The sequence below is a fragment of the Fundulus heteroclitus genome, chromosome 12 (assembly GCF_011125445.2).
Source record: "Fundulus heteroclitus isolate FHET01 chromosome 12, MU-UCD_Fhet_4.1, whole genome shotgun sequence".
NCBI lineage: Eukaryota > Metazoa > Chordata > Actinopteri > Cyprinodontiformes > Fundulidae > Fundulus > Fundulus heteroclitus.
This window is the reverse complement of record NC_046372.1, coordinates 27,064,559-27,089,911: the sequence shown is the minus strand read 5'-3', so window position 1 is coordinate 27,089,911 and position 25,353 is coordinate 27,064,559. Positions and strand designations below refer to the sequence as shown.

The following is a 25,353-nucleotide window of genomic DNA, read 5'->3' as shown; positions in this document are numbered from 1 at the left end:
CCGCACAAGTCCACAAAAAAAAAAAAAACCTCCTGTCTGGAGAGAACATTGTGCATGTACAAATTCTGTCAAACTTTCATTTCTAATGTCTATAATTCAAATGGAAATCCATCTAGTGTCGATTAAAGGATAACATGACTTACTGTACCCACTGTTCATTCCAATCAGCCTCAAACAAACCTTCTTGTGACTCCATTATACTGCCTGCTCTCCAAAGAGAAATATGAAAATACTTCTCTTTGGAACGTATGCATAAAGTATGAAAAAGTATGATGTTCAATCGCCACAAGAAACAAGAAACGTAGCATTTAGGTTTTAAATAAGCAGGACAAAAAAAAATAAATAACTCCCTGTTTTTCACCAAACAGGTTACAGGTTTTACTTCATAACGCGGTAAAACCATTACAAGTCAACCAAGACTAAAAGCGTGAAAAAGCAAATAGATCACCTACTTATTCATAAAAGCTACTGCATGGGGAACAAAGGCGTTCTTCGTCCTGTTGCTCCTGGTCTGCCTCTGCATCGGCTCTGGCTTTTATCTGTGGCTCACGTACAGCAGGTCTGTGGAGAACCTCTTACTTTATTACACGCTATTGCCATCAAAACTGATTTTGTGGACTCTAAATCAATCTTTCCTCGCCGACGGATCGGGTGGTAAAAATTCTGCTGATGTTGTGATGAAATAGTTTTTCTCAGATGGCCAGTTCAGACTGTGAGAACATATGGGTTGCTTTCCTATAATCCGAGCAAGAATACACCAGAGATGTTTATGCTCTGCTCTGGGCAACTTTCATCTGTAGTCTCTGTTTTTTTTTTCTAAACAAGTTTTCATGTCCGTCTCCAAGGATGCCGGCCCAAAGACGACACATTTCCTGTTTAATTTCTCTCTCTTGCTTCTTCCAGCAAACTTCCCTGTGCAGGATAAAAACTCCCTGACCTCCTGCTGCGAGCTATACCTGCTCCAGAATTTAGAGCATTTATTTAACTGCAGAGGTGAAGAGTTAATTGGCCCGAGTGTGAAATGGTTTGAGTTGTGACGGGTTTGGCAAGTCATGTAGATGCGTGAAATGTCAAAAAGCCAGCTATACAAAGCTCACCCCCTCTCAGGAAAAATGGTGAAACAACTACAACGTGATTTACAGTGTGAATTTTAATTAAGAGGCACGTGTTCTCCTTTAGAAAATATACCTTTCATTGAACTCCGCGGTTGACAAGAAAGCAGTGATTTTATAATTGCTTCCTGAAACATGTAAGGATCAGGTTTCTTACTTCTTTCTCCATTTTTCATTGAGTTCTGAGGAGATCTGGCTGAGTGATGAATGGTCAGGAGAAGTGGGAAGCCAACTTTGGCCCCGAGAAACAGATTAAAAGCCTCAGCGTGTCGCAGGCAGGCAGACCTCCTCAGTCATTAAGCAGAGAATCGACAACCTAAAGGCATGTGCTGAACTTTATTCTGCCAGGAAATGAACCGTGTTGATTTGAAGTGTTACACAAACATGAGACACAAACTGAAACCAGATATTTTCACAAGTCATTTTCCAAAGTCCAAGGAAAGAATCACTTTTCAAAAGGGGGAGCCAATTTAAAGGGACAGTGTTTTACTAATTAGGCTTTTAATTAGCAAGAATCAAGTATTGTTTTTATAAATATATATTCTGGCAAAGTCTAATAACCTCACAACAAAAATGAAAGCGTTCTGATAACTTAGAATTAGTAATTTATAATTAGTTCTGACTTCATTAGCTCAAAGTGGCCAAACTTGTCCGCCATAAGCGTTTTACCTCAATATGAAGACTTGCTGTTGGTGGAGGAGTAGAAAACAAGCAAAGACAATCGTAGATCATTCTATTTGCCGTTAAAATGGAGGATCATCCATCCATCCATACTCTTTGCCAAGCGAGAGGGAAGAGAAAGTAACGAAGAAAAGATAAAATAACAATAACAGGGAGAAGATGAGAGTCTATATCAGCACAGCTATTATTACCAGGTGGAGATCATTCACAAGGATGCGGGATTTCAATTCAATTCAATTCAATTTTATTTATATAGCGCCAAATCATGAACATGTCATCTCAAGGCACTTTACAAAGTCAAGTTCAATCATATTATACAGATTGGGTCAGATTATACAGATTGGTCAAAAGTTTCCTATATAAGGAAACCAGTTGATTGCATCAAAGTCCCGACAAGCAGCAGTCACTCCTGGGGAACCGTAGAGCCACAGGGAGAGTCATCTGCATTGTACATGGCTTTGCTGCAATCCCTCATACTGAGCAAGCATGAAGCGACAGTGGGAAGAAAAACCACCCATTAACGGGAAGGAAAAACCTCCGGCAGAACCGGGCTCAGTATGAACGGTCATCTGCCTCGACCGACTGGGGTTACAGAAGACAGAACAGAGACACAACAAGAGAGACAAAAAAGCACAGAAGCACACACTGATCTAGTAATCTGTTCTACATTAGATGGTAGTAGCGGGTGAGCCGTCTTCTCTGGATGATGTCACAGTTAACAGAACGCCAGACCAGGTGTACCTACTATGAAGAAAAAGAGAGAGAGCAAAAAGTTAAAAGCTGAAATGACGACAGTCATTTCAATGTAATACAATGCAAAACTGGAGAACAGTATACTGAAGAACAGTAGAAATCAGTAGAGTGAGAAAATTAGACCCTGATGTCCTCCAGCAGCCTAGGCCTATCACAGCACAACTATAGAGGTAGCTCAGGGTAACATGAGCCACTCTAACTATAAGCTTTGTCAAAAAGGAAAGTTTTAACATTAGTCTTAAAAATAGATAGGGTGTCTGCCTCACGGCTCCACAGGAGAGGAGCCTGATAGCTAAAGGATCTGCCTCCCATTCTACTTTTAGAGACTCTAGGAACCACCAGCAGACCTGCAGTCTGAGAGCGAAGTGCTCTATTAGGAACATACGGGGTAATCAGAGCTCTGATATATGATGGAGCTTGATTATTAAGGGCTTTATACGTTAGAAGGAGAATTTTAAATTCTATTCTTGATTTAACAGGAAGCCAATGAAGGGAAGCTAAAATTGGAGAAATATGATCCCTCTTGTTGATTTTCATCAGAACTCTTGCCGCAGCATTTTGAATCAGCTGAAGACTTCGAACTGCATTTTGTGGACTTCCTGATAGTAAAGAATTACAATAGTCCAGCCTTGAAGTAACAAATGCATGGACTAGTTTTTCAGCATCACTCCTGGACAGAATGTTTCTAATTTTGGCGATATTCCGGAGGTGAAAAAAGGAAACTCTGGAAACCTGTTTAATATGGGATTTAAATGACATGTCTTGGTCAAAAATAACACCAAGATTTTTAACTTTATTACCAGAGGCCAGGTTAATGCCACCCAGATTAAGTGATTGGTTAAGAAGTTTATTTTTTGAGGACTCTGGCCCAAAGATTACAACTTCTGTCTTGTCAGAATTTAAATGCAGGAAATTTAAAGTCATCCAGCTTTTGATGTCATCAAGACATGACTGCAGTCGAAGTAACTGATTGGATTCATCAGGATTTATGGATAAATATAGCTGAGTGTCATCAGCATAACAGTGGAAATTAATCCCATGCTGTCTGATAATTTTGCCAATCGGAAGCATATATATAGTAAATAGAATTGGTCCAAGGACTGAACCCTGTGGTACTCCACAAGTGACCCTAGAGTTTGAGGAAGATTTATTATTAACATGAACAAACTGGAATCTGTCCGACAGATAAGATTTAAACCAGCCTAATGCTTTTCCCTTAATCCCTACAGTATACTCAAGTCTTTGTAGGAGAATATTGTGATCAACTGTATCAAACGCAGCACTGAGATCTAACAGGACAAGTACAGACACAAGTCCATTATCTGAGGCCATGAGAATATCATTAGTGACCTTCACCAGAGCTGCTTCAGTGCTATGATGAGCTCTGAAGCCTGACTGAAACTCCTCAAGTAGGTCATTACTTTGTAAATGTTCACATAGTTGATTAGCAACTACTTTCTCAAGAATTTTAGATAAGAAAAGAAGATTAGATATAGGTCTGTAATTTACTAACTCATCTTGATCAAGAGATGGTTTCTTAAGTAAAGGTTTAATAACAGCTACTTTAAAAGCCTGTGGTACATATCCATTTACCAAGGATAGATTAATCATGTCTAAAATAGGACCACTGATCAGAGGGAATACCTCCTTAAACAACTTGGTTGGGATTGGGTCTAACATACAGGTAGAAGGTTTAGATGAAGCTAAAATTTTAGATAGCTCAGAAAGCTCTACTGCTTTTAAACAGTTCAAACACTGCGCAGGTTCTAAGGATTCCTCCAATGCTGCCTCACTTACTGAGAATGAGGTAATCATGTTTGGGAGGATGCCAATTATTTTATTTTTAATGGAATCAATTTTATTTATGAAGAATCCCATAAAATCATTACTGCTAAGAGCTAAGGGAATGGATGGATCAACAGAGCTGTGGCTCTGGGTAAGTTTGGCAACTGTACTGAAGAGAAATCTAGGATTATTCTTATTCTCCTCAATTAATGATGAAAAATATGCTGCTCTAACTCTGCGAAGGGTCTTGTTATACAACAATAGACTGTTCTTCCAGATTAAGTAGGATTCCTCTTGGTGTGTAGAGCGCCATTTTCTCTCCAATTTCCTAACATTGTGCTTCAAGGAAGCTCTGAATTAAACCAAGGAGCCAGCTTCCTGTGAATAATCACCTTCTTTTTCAAGGGAGCTACATTGTCTAATGCAGAACGCAATGACGAAGTCATACTGTTTACAAAGACATCTATTTGTGAATTGGAAGAAACAACATTGCTGCCATCTACAGGGCATTTCTGCAATACGGAGGATATTAAAAAGGGGACAGACTCTTTAAGTTTTGATACAGCATTATCCGATAAAGATCTACTATAATGGAACCCTCTTTTGGGGGTGGGGAACTCAGTTAGATTAAACTCAAATGTTATTAAAAAATGATCAGATAGGACAGGGTTGTGAGGAAATACTGTTAATTCTTCACAATCAATGCCATATGTCAGAACAAGGTCTAAAGTATGGAGCCGAGAGTGCGTCGGTTCATGCACATTTTGAGCAAAACCAATTGAATCTAGGATAGTTTTAAAGGCTACACTAAGGTTATCACATTCTGTGTCAACATGGATGTTAAAATCACCCACTATAATAGCCTTATCAGTATTTAACACCAAATCAGATAAGAAATCTGACAACTCATCCAAAAACTGAGTGTAAGGGCCTGGTGGACGATACAAAACAACAAACAGAAGAGGTTTTATTGCTTTGCAGCTTGGATGAGGGAAACTGAGGGTTAAATGTTCAAAAGAACTGTAGTTATTAATTGGCCTGGGACTAATTAATAAATCAGACTGAAAGATAGTTGCCACTCCTCCTCCTCTTCCCACAGATCTGGGAATGTGGAAATTTGAATAATTGGAGGGAGTTGACTCATTTATACTAATGTAGTCCTCTTGTAGCCAGGTTTCTGTGAGACAAAACAAATCAATCTGTTTATCAGAAATCAATTCATTAACTAACAAAGTCTTTGGAGGGAGAGACCTTATATTTAATAGACCACATTTAATTGTTTTATTTTTAGGTTCAAGGTGAACCGTATTGATTTTTATTAGGTTTTTATGATTTGTTCCTTTTTAGATAAGTTTTTGATCTGTTAAGTTTTGGCCGTGGGAAAGACACCGTCTCAATAGGATAATGGATGGGTAACAGTACAGAAGCTGCAGAGAGGTGTGTTAAACTACGGCTCTGCTTCCTGGTCTGGACCCTGGGTTGTCAGCATTTAGGAGGACTAATAAATCCGGCCAGATTTCTAGAAAGAAGAGCTGCACCATCCAAAGTAGGATGGATGCCGTCTCTCCGGATCAGACCAGGTTTTCCCCAGAAAGTTCTCCAGTTATCAATGTAGCCCACGTCGTTTTCAGGACACCACCTAGACAACCAGCGGTTGAATGATGACATGCGGCTAAACATGTCATCACTGGTCAAATCAGGCAGGGGACCAGAGAAAATTACGGAGTCCGACATTGCTTTAGCAAACTCACACACCGAAGCAACACCAACTTTAGTGACCTCCGATCGGCGTGACCGGGTGTCATTACCGCCAGCGTGAATAACAATCTTACTGTATTTACGCTTATCCTTAGCCAGCAGTTTTAGGTAAGATTCTATGTCGCCCGTTCTGGCCCCTGGCAGGCATTTAACTATGGTCCCTGGTGTCTCTAGTGCCACGTTTCTGACTATTGAGCTCCCAATAACCAGGATCGGCTTCTCAGCGGGTGTGTCGCTGAGTGGGGAAAATTTGTTTGAAACGCAGACGGGTTGGTGGTGAACTGGGGGCTGAAATCTAGAGCTATGCTTCCTACGAACTGTCACCCAGCCGGCCTGCTTACCCGGCTGCTCGGGTGCTTCTGGAGGACCACTAAGTAAACTAACGCTAGGTCTATGTGGCTCCGCGCTAGCAGAGGGGCGGCTATCAGCTGGTCTTTCCATAGCACGGAGCCGGGACTCTAATTCTGACACCCTCGCCTCCAAAGCTACAAAAATACTACATTTATTACAAGTACCATTATCACTAAAGGAGGCAGAGGAATAGCTAAACATCTGACACAGAGAGCAGGAGATAAGGGGAGACTTAGTCAGAGACGGAGAAGCTGAAGTAATAGTAGGAGAGGAAGCCATTGTGGAGCTAAAGCTAGGCTAGGCTAAAGCTAGGCTAGCGCCCTTCTACCACGCCAAGAGAGCAAACCGTGATTTAAAACGAATGCGGCGGTTGCAGACTTTCTGCTGGACATCAGGTCAGTTAATTCAGTATAACAGTGAAGTTTATTTTTGCGGATATGTCAGAAACAGGACAGCGTGGTCCAGCTACTCTGTCCTCCAGGCAGAGACGGCTAATTTACTCGTCTCCGTCTACTATGTGTGTACATGGAGGGATATATCAGCCGGCCATTTACTGTCTGTAGTAACATTGACAAACCAACAGTGATAAATAACATTTCACACGATGACCATAGCTATTAGCTATTAGCAGCAGCTTGGTACCAAATACATTGAGGGATTGTTTACATTTTCACTTTTATGATTTGCTTCCGTGATAGTTATTAGGCACCTAACGGCGAGGTCGTTTGTAATTAATTTAGCGCACCACTAGTGTGAAAATCATTTAGGTGCCGGGAAAGTATTTCAGAAGCAAGTCAAAGTGGAGTCTGGATGGGTCAGCTCAAGCCTCAAATCTCTGAAGTTCTTTAAAGGCAACTCAAGTCTCAAGTCTTTAAAAGGAAAATGGAATGCCATTCTTTGATGTACGTCTAAATAAAGTCTTAAACCTTTGTATGAGTCTAGTCTCGAACATTTTAAAGGCAAGTCCAGGTTAAGTTTCAAGTCAAGTATTTTAGAGAGAAGTTAAGTCCATGAGAGCTAAGTCCTAAATCTTTGAGGGGTGAGTCAAGCCTTAAGATCAAAGTGTCATAACTAAGTAAACTTTTTTTTTTACCATCAGATACATGCCATGTACTCTAGCGACAACTGTTCACTGTAGCAGGGTAGGAATTTAAACCCTCTATCCTTTAGTCTAATTTAAACATGAACATTATGTGAATTGTTTCATGTTTATTTCTAAATGCTATTTTTAAAACCCCAAAAGAAGAAGAAGAAAAAAAACTTTTTGTTCCTTTTATATAATGTGTAAAATGTATAAAAATAACAGAAAGAGACTAAAGCCTCGTGCACTCCTTAGACGGTCTGCTGCATCCTTTTATTTCATTGCTACCAGATAGTCATGAAACAGGAGGTTGAGTCTGAGGATTTTTCTTCTCACTTTTGGAATGGGGTGGAGGTTTTGAGTTTCTATATTTTTTAGGGTAAAGAAAAGGTGAGAATAAAAATATATTTTGAAATGTAGAGGAAGAGCAAAAACTAGGACCAGCGCAAAGTAAGCCAAGGAAAAGATAGAGAAAAAAAACCTACAAAAACTTAAATTACACAAACACCGTAAAAGTTTCTGGGGACATTTTAGCCTCAATATTGAACATAATTTGTTTCTGTTTTGAGTCCCTACCTGTCAGTTTTTTTATGTTGCTCAAATCGGAATAAACAATTAATTTAGTTGAACATCAACCAGCTGGATTCTCACAGTTTTCCTGTGATTTTGCATTTTATTACCTTGACTTTCAGTCTTTCATTATATCTGCTCTATGAAACTCAATATGCTTTGCTTGTTTAAACACACAGTTTACGCTAGTGTTGTTTGGCCCTTCATTATAAAGTATTTCTGATTCATAACAGAACTTTAGCAATTAGCAGTATTCCTCTACATCCAGTCTTATCCGACCCTCTTCAAATAACCTTTCTGGTCTAACATTAACTCAACATGCAGCGTCTGAAAGCAAACCTCCTTTAAATGGACGTGTTAGAAAATGCTGAAAGCTAACAGGCGATATGATCTCTCCTTATTAATGACTGCAAGTCTCTAAAGTTGCTGTGATCAAAGACGTACCTTGAGAAAATCTCTCTTTGTAGAATAGACAATAGTCTGATGCATGTCAGCTACGGGTCAGTAAACTCTGATGCTCTTCATAACAATGATCAGATAATTGTATTCCACAGGCTGTGGCATATTATTGTTGGTAAAGAAGCAGACATCTTTTATTTTAAGTCCTTTCAACTTATATAATTGTGTTCTTTAATGTTTTCATCTCACATCAGTTACTCATAAAGTTAGACATGCGGAGGTGAAAGACAGACATAAGCAGTGAATATCCATCTGGAGCTGGACTGCCTTTGCGACCTCTGTAGGCTGCAGAAGTCGTCTCATGTTTGCAGTAGTGACTCTGAAACTGGTCAAATGTAAAACTGCTGAAAAACAGCCAAAGGAAATGAGGAGGGAAGAAGCCCTGTTGCCTCCACCTGCAGAACCGTTGCTGTTAGCTTAACATGCAGCACCTTTACGCTCACAGTCTAATTTAGGTGTAATTTTGATAACTCTTTTTGTCTGTGTGAGTCTCTCCAGGTTGAAATGCACTGAGTTGCTGCCATCAGACTGGCTGATTGACTGTTTGTGTTAACAAGCACCTGAACAGGTTCTATTTTTTGTTATGTAGGTTGTAACGTTTATTTCCCATTTATTTTAGGACCATTAGTGCTAGATGAATGTTCCTTACTTGCTCTGAGTGCAGTAAAAACTAACTTTCTTTTTTATCTCTTTTTTTAATAAATTTGTGCACCTGTGATCAAGAGCCACTTGCTCATGATACGAAAGCTGCCACAAAACGGGAACAACGAGCGCTTTGCCGCACGACTGCTCCGGTAATTATTGTGCAAATGACACGGCCGACTGATGTGACAGAGAGTGGCACTGTTCTGCGTCTGAGCAGCCAATCAGTGTCAGACAGATGTGCCGTCATCAGGGGTCACACTCAGAGCAGAGGCACGGACCACTTCTGATTCCAGTCACACAGAAGATGAAAGCTGCAGCTCCCATTTCAGCAGGTAACCCAGAAAGTGTTGCCCGCAGGTCTGATTTTCTTCCAGCTATTAGTTCCTGTTTCACAAAATCCAATACGCAAATTAGAGGCATGAGCAATCTGCTCAGGTTAGTTCATTTCCAATTATTTTGAAACTTTCTTCCTTAATGCTTCTTGGAGTGGCAAAACATTTCGTACATTATCAGACTGACAATTAAAAAGGAAGAAACACTGAGAATGACCTTTGGAAATGTCCGTACGACAGCTGAACTGCATCTTCAACGTGAAAGAAAAGTTTATCCTCCTGCCTGCCCGCGCACACCCTGCTGACCAAACGTTCAAACTGTGAGAAGCCGAGCCATCTGCGTTCCTGCAGGAAGAGGACCGTGGCGCTTTCTCAGAGCAAATCCTGTTTTTTGACATGAACATAACCCAGAGTGGGTTTATTTTCAATGACACCCTGGTTATAAATAAATGCATTAAAGCTCAAACACCAAAAGGTTGGGCATATCGCTGGCAATTAGGGGGTTTTAAGGGAAAAGTGTTGTGCTTTTCAGAGAAAGCTGAACTCAAGAATGATAGATGGTTTGGGACATGATGAAAGCAGAGTGTGTCAGTCAGTAGATTCATTCTCTGAGCTCTTAAAACCAAAAGCACGGAGGGAATAGAGGGCTCCGTTTAGTTTGAAAACACTCCCAGTGAAGCCCAGAAAGGATTCATTTCTGAAAAGCTAAAATTATCCTTTGACGTTGTGTCAAACTAAAGAGTTCTGACGGTGAAAAGCAGAAAAGTTTGTGACGCCGCATTATTTCTTTTAAAACACAACTTATCCTGTCTAAGTTGCCAATAATTGTGCATTTATAAGTTTAAATTGTTTCAGTTTTCTTTGTTGCCGTCACTTGTAAGATTCTTGAAACATGGATGTTATATAGATTTGAAGTAATTGGTTGTCAGCTATGTTAAGCTTATCAAAAGCATCCAGACCTTTTTTCATCTCTACATTGAAACAGTTCAGTCTGACTGAATAAGTGAAAGTCCCTCTCCCACATCTTACTCTGACACTAACACTATTTTATGGTTATTTTCCTTTTGCATGTTCTGAGGTAATGGATAAAGCATTTTTATCCACGTCAAATCTTCTTTGCACTGCAAGACATTCATGAAACTATAAATCATACAACAGAATATCTTTTTTGTTGGTAATACTCTTTTTGATACTTTTACAGATTAATTTTACATATTATCATCATGGATATGACTGAAATCCCAATTTTAGGCTTTTTAATTTGTTTAAACCTCTCTTTTTCAGGAGTAGAATGAAAATCCAATTCCCAACTTTAGTGGCTTTTAAAAGCAAGAGCTAGGGGCACAAGTTTGCATTTATTGTAGATTTTCTCTTCTTGAATTATAGGATCAAACATTTTCAAACAAACTCAAATATATTTTCCTACTAATATTTGTTTAAATGGTCTTTAGCAAGTTGCCCTTTGACTCGTCTCAGAGGAACCTGTCCCAAACACCTCTCAGCATGTAAGAATTTACTGCCAGATGCCCGAAACATTACAACTTATTTGAATGAGTCACATAATGGACATGGACACATAAACGGGAAAGTAGAAGAGCAAAAAGATAAGACATGATGCTAAAACAGAGAAAAGGTGTCTAAATTAGAGGAGAGAACAAGATAACATCCTCGTTCTAATAAAATCACTACTTTGTTTATCACTTTATCCTCATAATTTACAAAAGAAATTAAAAAGCCAGCAGCACGGTTATTTTAGGGGTTCCCAGGTTGAAAGCTTTGGGAACCCTTGGTCTAGGGTACCTAGAAAGACAGCCACACCTAAAATACTCAGGGTTTTGGAAAGTTTCACCTTTACCTGCTTTAGAACAACGAGGTTCTGTGTGAATCAGTTGAGTCCAGGTGGAAAAGAACTGAATTTACCCAAAGCTGTTTCTTCTGCTTGAAGGCCAACTTCTTTTATCTACATCATCCCTCAAATTTATATTACAGCCAATTAACACTACCTCACATGCAATGCATGATGCAAAACAGTAAATGTATGGATTATTCATGAAATTTTTATCTATCATCTAAAGTGTGGAGGGAGAATATTTATTCAAAACAATTATTTTTCAAGAAGGTCCACTAAGGAAGTGTTTAATCCTCTGGAGTCATATCAGGGTCAGATGAATTATTTAACATAGCATCAACATTGTTCATACCTAAGCCAACAGCCTTAGACTTTCCGGTAACGATGTACTGACTAGATCTTTGGGTCTTCTGCGTTAATCAGAGATAATTCTGCTACAACAACAATTCAATTCAATTCATTTTATTTATATAGCGCCAAATCATGAAACATGTCATCTCAAGGCACTTTACAAAATCAAGTTCAATCACATTATACAGATTGGGTCAGATTATACAGATTGGTCAAAAATGTCCTATATAAGGAAACCAGTTGATTGCATCAAAGTCCCGACAAGCAGCATTCACTCCTGGGGAACCGTAGAGCCACAGGGAAAGTCGTCTGCATTGTTGATGGCTTTGCTGCAATCCCTCATACTGAGCAAGCATGAAGCGACAGTGGGAAGAAAAACTCCCCATTAACGGGAAGGAAAACCTCTGGCAGAACCGGGCTCAGTATGAACGGTCATCTGCCTCGACCGACTGGTGGTTACAGAAGACAGAACAGAGACACAACAAGAGAGACAAAAAAGCACAGAAGCACACATTGATCTAGTAATCTGTTCTACATTAGATGGTAGTAGCGGGTGAGCCGTCTTCTCTGGATGATGTCACAGTTAACAGAACGCCAGACCAGGTGTACCTACTATGAAGAAAAAGAGAGACAGCAAAAAGTTAAAAGCTGAAATGATGACAGTCAATTAAATGTAATACAATGCAAAACAGTAGCAATCAGTAGAGTGAGAAAATTAGACCCTGATGTCCTCCAGCAGCCTAAGCCTATAGCAGCATAACTATAGAGGTAGCTCAGGGTAACATGAGCCACTCTGACTAGAAGCTTTGTCACAAAGGAAAGTTTTAAGATTAGTCTTAAAAGTAGACGGGGTGTCTGCCTCACGGACCAAAACTGGGAGTTGGTTCCACAGGAGAGGAGCCTGATAGCTAAAGGATCTGCCTCCCATTCTACTTTTAGAGACTCTAGGAACCACCAGCAGACCTGCAGTCTGAGAGCGAAGTGCTCTGTTAGGAACATACGGGGTAATCAGAGCTCTGATATATGATGGAGCTTGATTATTAGGGGCTTTATACGTTAGAAGGAGAATTTTAAATTCTATTCTTGAATTAACAGGAAGCCAATGAAGGGAAGCTAAAATTGGAGAAATATGATCCCTCTTGTTGATTTTCATCAGAACTCTTGCCGCAGCATTTTGGATCAGCTGAAGACTTTCAGGAAATTTGGTTTTCTTCCTTACATTGAACCTCTTGTCAGGGTGTCCTGAAACAGAAAACCCAGCAGACTCTGTTATCCTCACGCTTCCAAGGACAAACACTCAGAGATCGACTTTCTTAAGCCACTCAGCCCTTTTGCATTCATAGTTTTTAAATGAACATTTTTTACTTTTTTCATGTAGTTTTTTTATTTTGTTTTGATTTTAAAGAGGAAAAACTCTAAAATGTGATGTGCTAGCACCTGACCTTTTTCACAATGGTTCACCTTCCTGCTGAAAAACCACCAGGGGGTGTAATATACTGAGAATATTACGGCCCTTAACGGCCACGTCCGTAATGGTTGATGAGAACAGCCGTTTTGCTGTGATTATGATGCTGGAACCAAGGACCTCTGTGGCTGATTCAAAGCAATCTTTAAGATTTCCTTTTGCAAAAGTGTTATTTAATATATGAGTAAACTTGAATGATGTAGGTGAATTAGAACTATTTAAGTTATTCATCTGCTGTTGATTCATTTTAAAAATCACATGCTAAAACATGATCCTTCAACGATACTTGCCAGAGGTGTACTTTGTTCCTAATACAGACTGTTATCATAAAGCGTGGCTGAAATAATAAAGTTTTTCTTTAGTATCCAGATTGTGAATATACAGCTTAATGTTGTCATTAGGCAGTGAGGTATGACAGTAGACAGGGAGGATCGGCAGTAAGCTGTGGGTTGGAGGGTAATTAGTTGATTTTCATCAACATTGTGGTGAATGAGCAACTTGGGGCACATTCCAGAGTAGATTCTGAAGATTAAAAATAATAAATCTGTAGTGGTATTTTTCTCTGAAAGATGCGGAGCTGCAGAAAAATAGAAAAAGGATCAGAGTTCCAGTTGTGATCATACGTTACTAGTTTGCAGAGTCTCAGCTTGGACGTGAGTCTGAGTGGAAATTGTCTTTAGGCCCGACCTGAAGTAACAAAAGAACTCAACTCGAACTTTACCTGCCATGATTTCACTCACTCAGGCTTTTTGATTCCAAAGATTTGCTGCTATTGACGGCATCTTAACATCTGGGCTCAACCAGATATTCCTGAAGGAGAATTTCCAGCCATCAGTTTGTGACCTTAAGCCCGAGCACACCTGGGTTAAGGATTCAAAGAACACCACCAAGTCCACTTCTGATTAAAACATGTTTTTGAGAGGCCTAGTCAAAGTCTGGTCTATAATTTAATTTAGAGGCCGTATCGTGATCCAAACCTGATCATTCATCCTCAAAACCTCCCAATGTGGTTAAATTAACAGAATTCTGTTCATTTTATGTCTGTGTGGGCCTCCCATAGCCATTTCAACAGACTCCAGTTGTCACAGCCAATGGAAGCAGTTGATACCACCAAGGGTTAGGTTGGCTGGTAGGCTAATTGAAATAACCCTTTGAAAACTCCGTTTTGTAATTACTCGGGTTACAATTTTGCTATATGATCTAAAACATTTGTGTGCGCCAAAATAAACCAATCAGAGGAAAGCAGCAAGAAATCCCATTCTGCCCGACAACGTAGGGCAACCGGACCCGAAAAATCTGGTTTAGGTTACTAAAGTCTAATTCAAAATCTCTAATTCTTTTAAGTAAAAATATGACCCAAGTATACAAAATACATTTTTTTTCATAAAAACTTGACCCTAAAATTTTTTTTCTTTCTCCACATTTTGTTCATATTTGTAGTTTGTTGTATTTGAATAAGTGGTTAAAAATTAAATTGAAGGTTTGTTTGATTACTGATTTGGGGGCAGATATTTAGTAAATGACGATATATTAAAAACCGGCACTCTCTTTATCGGAACTTTACTTTCAAAGGCTTTAAAAATGTCAGTCCTGTCACTCTTCATAAATAATAGAATGTGCTTTCAGATTTTCAGGGGCCGTTATCAGTCGACAGTGAATTAATGTATACCCCTCCCCACAGCTTCCTACATGCTCCCATAAATTACTTTTATCTCAGCATGTGCATCGTCATATATTCTGCAGACAATTACTTCTGCTGTTCAAAGTGTGGGAAATGCTCAATGTCAGCCTTAACAAGCAAGAAATTTATCCCATTTTGCCTCATGTTTGCAAAAACAGGAAATAATTTCCACTTCCGTCATTAAAATCCTGCACAGCATCAATAAGCAACAAACCTTACTTCTGTATCTGACATCTTTTATACTCTATGTAGTTAAATGTATGAGGGAAAAGATAAATTAGCCACAGTCCTGAGCATTTATAATAATGTTGAACAATATAGAAATATGACTGAACCAGGGGCTGTCAGGGGCTTTAAGCCCCTAGTAGGGTCACCCAAGGCAGACAGGTCCTAGGTGAGGGACCAGACAAAGTGCAGCCCAAAATGCCCCTTATGATGAATACAATTATTGGACCTCGTGTTCCCTCGCCCGGACGCGGGTCACCGGGGCCCCACTCTGGAGCCAGGCCTGGAGGTGGGGCACGTTGGCGAGCGTCTGGTGGCCGGGCTTTTGCCCATGGAGCCCGGCCGGGCTCAGCCCGAAGAGGCGACATGGGTCCCCCTTCCGATGGGCTCACCACCTGTCGGAGGGGCCAAAGGGGTCGGGTGCAATGTGTAACGGGTAGCAGTGGAGGGCGGGGACCTTGGCGTTCCGATCCTCGGCTGCAGAAGCTGGCTCTTGGGACGTGGAATGTCACCTCTCTGGTGGGGAAGGAGCCTGAGCTTGTGCGCGAGGTTGAGAGGTTCCGACTAGAGATAGTCGGACTCACCTCGACGCACCGCTCTGGCTCCGGAACCAGTCTCCTTGAGAGGGGCTGGACATTCTTCCACTCTGGAGTTGCCCATGGTGAGAGGCGCCGAGCTGGGGTTGGCATACTTGTTGCCCCCCATCTCGGTGCCTGCACGTTGGGGTTTTCCCCGGTGAACGAGAGGGTGGCCTCCCTCCACATTCGTGTGGGGGGACGGGTTCTGACTGTTGTTTGCGCTTATGCGCCAAACAGCAGTTCAGATTACCCACCCTTTTTGGAGTCCTTGGAAGGGGTACTGGAGAGTGCCCCTCCTGGGGACTCCCTCGTTTTGCTGGGGGACTTCAACGCTCACGTGGGCAATGACAGTGGGACCTGGAGGGGCGTGGTTGGGAGGAATGGCCCACCTGATCTGAACTCGAGTGGTGTTTTGTTGTTGGACTTCTGTGCTCGTCATGGATTGTCCATCACAAACACCATGTTCAAGCATAAGGTTGTCCATATGTGCTCTTGGCACCAGGACACCCTAGGTCGCAGTTCAATGATCGACTTTGTTGTCGTTTCATCTGACCTGCGGCCGCATGTCTTGGACACTCGGGTGAAGAGAGGGGCGGAGCTCTCCACCGACCACTACCTGGTGGTGAGTTGGCTCCGATGGCGGGGGAGGAAGCCGGTCCGACCGGGCAGGCCCAAACGCACTGTGAGGGTTTGCTGGGAACGTCTGGCGGAGTCCCTTGTGAGGCGGAGCTTTAACTCCCACCTCCGGGAGAACTTTAAACACGTCCCGAGGGAGGCGGGGGACATTGAGTCTGAATGGACCATGTTCCACGCCTCTATTGCTGAGGCGGCTAGTCGGAGCTGTGGCCGCAAGGTTGTCGGTGCATGTCGTGGCGGCAACCCTCGAACCCGCTGGTGGACACCAGCGGTGAGGGAAGCCGTCAAGCTGAAGAAGGAGTCCTACCGGGCTTTTTTGGCCTGTGGGACTCCGGAAGCAGCTGATGTGTACCGGCAGTCGAAGCGGCAGGCGGCTCGGCTGGTCGCCGAGGCAAAAACTCGGGCGTGGGAAGAGTTCGGAGAGGCCATGGAGAAAGACTTCCGTACGGCTTCGAAGCGATTCTGGTCCACCATCCGGCGTCTCAGGAGGGGGAAGCAGTGCAGCACCAACACTGTTTACAGTGGGGGTGGTGTGCTGCTGACCTCGACTCGGGACGTCGTGAGTCGGTGGGCGGAATACTTCGAAGACCTCCTTAATCCCACCAACACGTCTTCCATTGAGGAAGCAGAGCCTGATGACTCTGGGTCGGGTTCTCCCATCTCTGGTGCTGAGGTTGCCGAGGTTGTTAAAAAGCTCCTCGGTGGCAAGGCCCCGGGGGTGGATGAGATTCGCCCTGAGTACCTTAAGGCTCTGGATGTTGTGGGGCTGTGTTGGTTAACGCGGCTCTGCAACATTGCGTGGACATCGGGGGCAGTTCCCCTGGATTGGCAGACTGGGGTGGTGGTCCCCCTATTTAACAAGGGGGACCGGAGGGTGTGTTCCAACTACAGAGGAATCACACTCTTAAGCCTCCCTGGTAAGGTCTATTCAGGGGTTCTGGAAAGGAGGGTCCGTCGGATAGTCGAATCTCGGATTCAGGAAGAGCAGTGTGGTTTTCGTCCTGGCCGTGGAACACTGGACCAGCTCTATACCCTCAGCAGGATTCTTGAGGGGGCATGGGAGTTTGCCCAACCAGTCTACATGTGTTTTGTGGATCTGGAGAAGGCATTCGACCGTGTCCCCCGGGGGATCCTGTGGGGGGTACTCCGGGAGTATGGAGTACCGGGCCCTTTAATAAGGGCTGTCAGGTCTCTGTACGACCGGTGTCAGAGTCTGGTCCGCATTGCCGGCAGTAAGTCGGACTCGTTTCCGGTGAGAGTTGGACTCCGCCAAGGCTGCCCTTTGTCACCGATTCTGTTCATAACTTTTATGGACAGAATTTCTAGGCGCAGCCAAGGTGTTGAGGGGATCCGCTTTGGTGGCCTTAGGATTGCGTCTCTGCTATTCGCGGATGACGTGGTCCTATTGGCTTCATCAGGGCGTGATCTACAGCTCTCGCTGGAGCGGTTCGCAGCCGAGTACGAAGCGGCCGGGATGAAAATCAGTGCCTCCAAATCCGAGACCATGGTCTTGAACCGGAAAAGGGTAGAGTGCCTTCTCCGGGTTGGGGAGAATGTCCTGCCCCTAGTGGAGGAGTTCAAGTATCTTGGGGTCTTGTTCACGAATGAGGGGAGGATGGAGCGGGAGATCGACAGGCGGATTGGTGCAGCGTCTGCTGTGAAGCGGGCGCTGTACCGATCCGTTGTGGTGAAGAGAGAGCTGAGCCAAAAGGCCAAGCTCTCGATTTACCGGTCGATCTACGTTCCTACCCTCATCTATGGTCACGAGCTTTGGGTCGTGACCGAAAGAACGAGATCCCGGATACAAGCGGCTGAAATGAGTTTTCTCCGTAGTGTGTCTGGGCTCTCCCTTAGAGATAGGGTGAGGAGCTCAGTCATCCGGGGAGGACTCAGAGTAGAGCCGCTGCTCCTCCACGTCGAGAGGAGCCAGTTGAGGTGGCTCGGGCATCTGGTCAGGATGCCTCCTGGACGCCTCCCTGGAGAGGTGTTCCGGGCACGTCCCACCGGGAGGAGGCCCAGGGGAAGACCCAGGACACGCTGGAGGGACTATGTCTCCCGGCTGGCCTGGGAACGCCTTGGGATTCCTCCTGAGGAGCTGGCCCAAGTGGCTGGGGAGAGGGACGTCTGGGCCTCCCTACTGAAGCTGCTGCCCCCGCGACCCGACCCCGGATAAGCGGAAGACAACGGACGGACGGACGGACTGAACCAGGTCCACTTTAATTTGCAGGCCAACGATGATGACCCTAACGACTCCCCATCACTAAGGGGTGGACCTGGTCCGGTTTAATTTGCATGTTATCTAAGCCATACAAGGCCTTTTTTGGGCAGTAGCATAAAAACTTGGAACTCCACACTGCTCCACACATTTGAAAAAAGTCCATTTGTTCTGTTTTTTTACTTTTATTGGAATGACCATGACCTGGATCTTCACCAGAGTATTCGCCTAAAGCACAGGGGGCAGTCCTCAACCTAACCAGTGGAAATGCAGTAAAAAGGGAAGAAACAGTTAACGTCACACTTCCAAAATGGCCGTGTGTGTGAAGGTGAGACAGGATCTGGGCATCTGATTACAGCGGGATGATTTTCTGCAGTGAGCTCTATAATAAATTAAAACATAGGCCTGTAATAATACAAATATTTTTTTCTCAGCCTTGGCTGTAATTCTACACGGACTCAGCGGATTTCTTCCTCAGATTTGATCCGTGTGAGACAGGAGTAGCCAGCCTCTCCTACCTTTCTGCTAACACTGCTTTCTTTTCTCTACATTTCAACCAACGTTTCAGCTGTTCTATGCTGGCTTTCTCCATTGAAGCTCCACAGCCCCTCTTTTTCCCCTCTTCTGTTCGCCTGAGACTCCACTCCACCCGTTTGTCCTTTTGTTTAGTACGCAGGGGAGGCAGTGTAGTGAATTGTGTGGGTGAATACGCTAAACAATCTTATCAGTAAGATTATTGAAAAAGCTGTATTTCAACAATTAAACACCTTCTTAACAACGACCAGCCGATTTGACGTTTTCCAGTCAGGTTTCCGCGCTCACCACAGTACAGAGACCGCCCTTATCAAGGTGTTTAATGACATCCATATAAATACAGACTGTGGAAGAACCACCGTGCTGGTACTATTGGACCTTAGTGCAGCATTTGATACTGTTGATCACTCCATTCTGTTAGAACGCCTGGAGAACTGGGTCGGCCTCTCTGGTACAGCTCTCAACTGGTTTAAATCCTACTTAAAGGACAGGGACTTTTTTGTATCAGTAGGTAACTTTACATCAGAGATGACAAAAATCCCATTTGGGGTTCCCCAAGGGTCCATCCTGGGTCCCCTCCTTTTCAATATCTACATGCTCCCTCTAGCCCAGATAATAAAAAATAACAACATCAGCTACCATAACTATGCAGACGACACACAGCTCTACATCACCATGTCACCAGGTGACTATGAACCAATTCAGGTACTGAGTAAATGCCTAGAAGAAATCAATACGTGGATGTGCCAAAATTTTCTCCAATTGAATAAAAACAAAACTGAAGTAATAATATTTGGACCAATAGAGGAAAGATCAAAAGTTAGCACACAGCTTCAGTCGCTTCAGCTAAAAACCACCAATCAGGCCTGAAATCTGGGTGTAGTGATGGACTCAGACCTGAACCTTCAAAAGCATCTAAAGACAGTTACAAGGTCGGCTTTCTATCACCTGAAGAACATTTCTAGGATTAAAGGACTGATGTCTCAGCAGGATCTAGAAAAACTAATCCATGCGTTTATTTTTAGTCGAATTGATTACTGCAACGGTGTTTTCACAGGTCTGCCTAAAAAGTGGATCAGAACGCTGCAGCTGATCCAGAACGCTGCTGCCCGCGTCCTCACTAAGACTAAGAAAGTAGAGCACATAACCCCAGTTCTAAAGTCCTAACACTGGCTCCCTGTATCTCAGAGAATAGACTTTAAAATACTTCTGTTAGTCTATAAATCCTTAAATGGCTTAGCTCCTAAATACATCACAGACTTGTTATCAGCGTATAAACCATCCAGACCATTAAGGTCTTCTGGCTCCAGCCTACTCTGCATACCTAGAACCAGAACTAAACACGGAGAAGCAGCATTTAGTTCCTATGCTCCAATTATCTGGAACAAACTTCCAGAAAACTGTAAAAGTGCGGAAAGCCTGAGTTCTTTTAAATCAAGATTAAAAACACATTTGTTTAAAATTGCCTTCAACTGTCCTAGTTAACTGAATCACCACTTTTTTGTTCTATTTTCTATCTATATTTTATTCCTACTTGCTCTTATTCTGTTTTATTTTGCTATATTTTAATCATGTAAAGCACTTTGCATTGTCTTTGTACTGAATTGTGCTATATAAATAAATTTGCCTTGCCTAAAAAATAAATTTGCCTTGCCTAAACAACCAAACTCTGACTTTTCAGCAGAAGCACTTCGCCTGCCAATCAAGAGAAATGGGCTGAGTTTTATGATTGGTTGGTTCTACCCAGAAGAAATGGATCCATCATGGAGTTTTAAGTCAGGCCTGAAGGTGTGCAGCGTGTTCTCCCCTGTATGCTGTCCATGGAGCTCCCAGGAAAAAAAAACAACAAGCTTTTTAAGACTCACCTAATGGGGGATGCAGGTCCAACATACTGATGCTGAAAAGCATCATTATAAAATAAATAAAAAGGGAAAAATGTCCTAGTGAAATAAAATATGACTTTAAAAAAACACATATTGAAATTAAAACTACATTTAATGATGATGCCTCAAAAATAATTTATATTATTGTAAAACGTTTATTCAGTTCAATTCCATTCATTTTTTTTATATAGCGCCATTTCATGAAACATGTCATCTCAAGGCACTTTCTAAAGTCAGATTCAATCAGATTATACAGATTGGGTCTGATTATACAGATCTATGACACAACCTTTTATATTATCATGCACATTAAAAAAAATAAAAAACTAAAATATTTTGCAATATTGAGGTGATCATTTTAAATAATTAAGTCATTATACAATTTCACCATCACTTTGGACATTTATCTGTTAACCAAATAATTATTTCAGAATGTTAATTTTGAGCACTTTGGCATTCCGTACTCCTAGAGACTCCAAGAGCACAACAAAATGTTGGAAGTGGATTTTGCGTAGTATTTCCTCTTTAAGCACTTTAAGCATGCTGGAATGGCCATCCTCTTTGCCTGGGCTGTGCAGTGGCTCAGTTGGTAGCATTATTATTGCCTTACAGCAAGAAGGTCCTAATGAACCCCATTGAGTTTGCATTTCTCCCTGTGCATGCACAGATACCATCCAGCTACCCCAGACACCTCCTACAGTCCAAAAACACGACTGTTAATTGGTTATTTTGTGTGCATGCATGGTTGTCTGTCCATTGTGTCGTTGTGTTGCCCTTTGATGAACTTGACCTCTCCAGGGTGCTCCATGCCTCTTGCCCAATCACTGCTGGAGATGAGCACCAGTCCCTCCGCAACCCTGCAAGGATAATTGGTTATGAACGATGGATGGATGGATATTTGCTTAGGAGCTTGGCTCTGCATGACAAACCAGGGTGTGTCCTTGATTTGCCCTATAGCCGTGCACTCACCTCCGTGATGACAGGGTGGAAAAAGATTGTTCCAATTCACAGAAATGGCTGAAATCCAGAGCCTAACCATCAAAAGCAATGAGTCAGGCGTTGCTCTTTTATTCAGTGTTCGTCTCTGGCTCTGCTTTTCACTAATTCATAACAAAACGTGTGACAGTAAACAGAAATGCTCCTTTATTTATTAATGTAATGCAGGATTTCTCCTTTAAATATTGCATACTCCTAGTGCCGTAGCATATAGAGGGTACAATAAGATGCCACACTATCACTAATAATTATCGGCCATTGTTTCTATTGGAAGCACCTGAATATATTTATGTTTATTGGTTCGGGCTGAATGTCATTTTTCATTTGTGCTGTATGGTTTGTAAAGAATGGGATATGACAAGCCACAGCTGTTGTCACTGGGAGTGGTGTAAATAAAATATAATTTATATCCACTCCTGCAATGAAAAATGAGCTCTGAAACAGTGACTCCGAGGTTTCGTCAAGGACAAAGAAGCTGTCAGTTGTTTTTCATTTTGGTGACACGTAGTGATGAGAAAAATGTTATCTGCATAATGATGCCTCCACGCTTTCTGACAGCAGCCAGCAGAATAAAACAAAGGTTTGATGGGACTCATCATTCAACCATCAAATGTTGCAATTTAAAATTGGCTGAGATTTGATTACTGAAAAAAAAGAAATATCACAGATTCATATTTAATTCAAATCAAGTACATGCCACTGAGGAAAATATTTCTTGCCAACGTTCTTGCACATTCCAGCTTTGTGCTTCTGTGACAGTGGATGCTGGTCGCTGACATTTTCGTAAAGCTTGGCCTTTACCAACTAAGGGTCAAATTATACCTGTAAGACATTTTTCTCTCGCTTATTTGAAACAATATTAAAATTTGACTCAATTTTCCAAATAATATCTATCAGCAGGAGTTTAACTTTTGTGTTTTTAGTTCAGTTAGGGGTAATTTGTCAGATTTCTTCATAATTATTTGGCTGAAGGATTTGATTAGTTATATTAAATAGAAGCAGAAAGGAATATCATTTAAACTGGTTGCTATAAATTTGTCACTCAGCCACAACACATTAAAGTGTAACATATTAATGGTGCTAGAGCCAATTCTTAGCCGGATTTGTAAAATAACCAGTTTTTACCACCAGTCAAGTCAGAACGACACCATTATGTCATCTGGAGTGTATGGAGAAAATATAGATACTCATGTAGAATCATTTATCCAACTATCCCTGAAAACATCACCACCTTAAATTATTAATGTCGTTTTAAACGAATGCCTCACAATCACAATAGCAATAAACAAGAAACAGATGTGGGTAGAAACTTGTCACGTCAGAGCAAAAGGACCCAGAATTCAACCAGACAGAGGGTGCGTTCTTTTGTTTATTCAAACAAAAAAAAAAGGACAGCTGCGCGCTGTGGGACCGTCCTCAGCGTCCTTGGCCGGGAGGTCTGGAGAGAGGAACAGCAGGTGAGTTATTTTGCCAACACTTCGGGGCTGATGTGTAAAAGGGAAAATAACCACTGACCTCTTAGAATGCGGGAGACGGGAGAGAACTAAGGAGGGCCGGCGACCGTGGGTAGGCGGACCCGCCGGAGAGGGTTGTTCAGCTCGGGGGAGAAGCCTCTTACAGTCACTGGTTGCTCGAGGGGCGAGCCGATGTTCGGATCCGTTCGGGATCGTGGGCAGAGGTTTCAAAGGGGATGTCCAGTTGTCGTGTTCCGATGTCCAGTCCAGGGTCAGATCCAGGTCAGAGGTCCGGGGAAGGTCCGAGGGGAAATCCGAGGCGAAGTCGAGGTCCAGTTCCAGGTCGGTACACAGATTGGCTAGGCAAAACAGGCAGGGGTCAGGCAGGCTCAGAAAAACGAGAAAACAGATCGGGTCAGGAAACAGGCAGTCAGGCACTCAAGAGGAAACGCTGGATTTGTCTAACCAAATGGCTCGAAAAAATCTGGCACTCGTCTCCGGTTAGGAGGGAGATTAAATAGTGACAGGAACAGGTGAGTAAGGTGAATCGTGATGAGAGAAAGGCGGAGCTATCCAGGTGTGTAGAGTGATGAATCAAACCAATATGAGTGCCACAATCATGACAGAGCCCCCCCCTCAAGGGCGGATTCCAGACGCCCTCTTGGGCTGGTTGGGATGGGCCTTATGGAAGTCACTGATAAGCCTCTTGTCAATAACGAATCTGGATGGGATCCATGACCGTTCTTCTGGCCCGTAACCCTCCCAATCGACGAGATACTGGACGCCTCTGCCCCTCCTTCTAGATTTGATGATGCGCCTTACCGTGTAGACGGGATCACCGTCGATCAGTCGGGGGGGTGGAGGGGGTCTGGAGGAGGGCACGAATCTTGACGTCTTAACAGGTTTGACCCGGGACACGTGAAAAGTGGGATGAATCTTCATAGTGCGTGGTAGTTGAAGACGGACAGCTACTGGATTAACCACCTTAGAGACCGGGAATGGACCAATGAACCGTGGTGCCAGCTTCTTGCACTCCACCCTTAAGGGAAGGTCTCTGGTGGACAACCAAACCCTCTGCCCCACCTTATACTGGGGTGCTGGGATCCGATGACGGTTGGCGGCCTGTGTCTGAACCTGTGACATGTGACCCATGGTCCTTCTCGCCCTCCTCCAAGCACGTTGGCACCTCAGGGCAGACAAACGGGCAGATGGCACTTTAGACTCCCTCTCCTGAATGGTAAACACCGGTGGCTGAAAACCATAAACAACATAAAAAGGAGAGAGACCAGTGGTGCTAGATGGTGTGGAATTGATTGCATGTTCGACCCAGGGTAGATTTTGTGCCCACTTGGTGGGGTCAGAATCACACAAGATGCGAAGCTTCGCCTCGACCTCTTGATTGACCCTCTCGGTCTGGCCATCTGTCTGAGGGTGAAAGCCAGAAGAAAGGCTGACAGAGATGCCCAACATTGAACAGAATTCCCGCCAATACTGGGCTACGAACTGGGGACCCCTGTCAGAAACTATATCAGTCGGTAACCCATGCAGTCGAAACACTTCTCTGGTAAGAATGTTGCCCATCTCCTTGGCGGAGGGGAGCTTAGGCAATGGAACCAGGTGGACCATTTTAGAAAACCTGTCCACTACTGTGAGAATTACAGAGTTACCTTCTGAGACAGGCAACCCAGTAATAAAGTCCATAGAGATGTTTGACCAGGGCCGAGACGGCAGAGGGAGAGGCCGGAGTAAGCCGGAGGGAGGACGGCGGGAAGCCTTGGCCTGGTTGCACTGTGTGCAGGCCGCAATAAACTCCTTGACATCCGCTGACAAGGAGGGCCACCAGAACTGAGACTGAATAGCCTTGAGGGTCTTAGTCACTCCCGGATGGCAGAACAGACGGGAACAGTGACAAAAGTTAAGAACCCTCTCAACCAGGGCGTCCGGAACATACAGACGGTC

General features: G+C 43.1%; 1 pseudogene; it reads left to right on the top strand.

The window, feature by feature from the left end:
- The window catches only part of LOC118564777, a 44,340-nt pseudogene extending 20,583 nt beyond the window's left edge, over positions 1 to 23,757 (top strand).
- Positions 23,758 to 25,353: the final 1,596 nt, after the last annotated feature.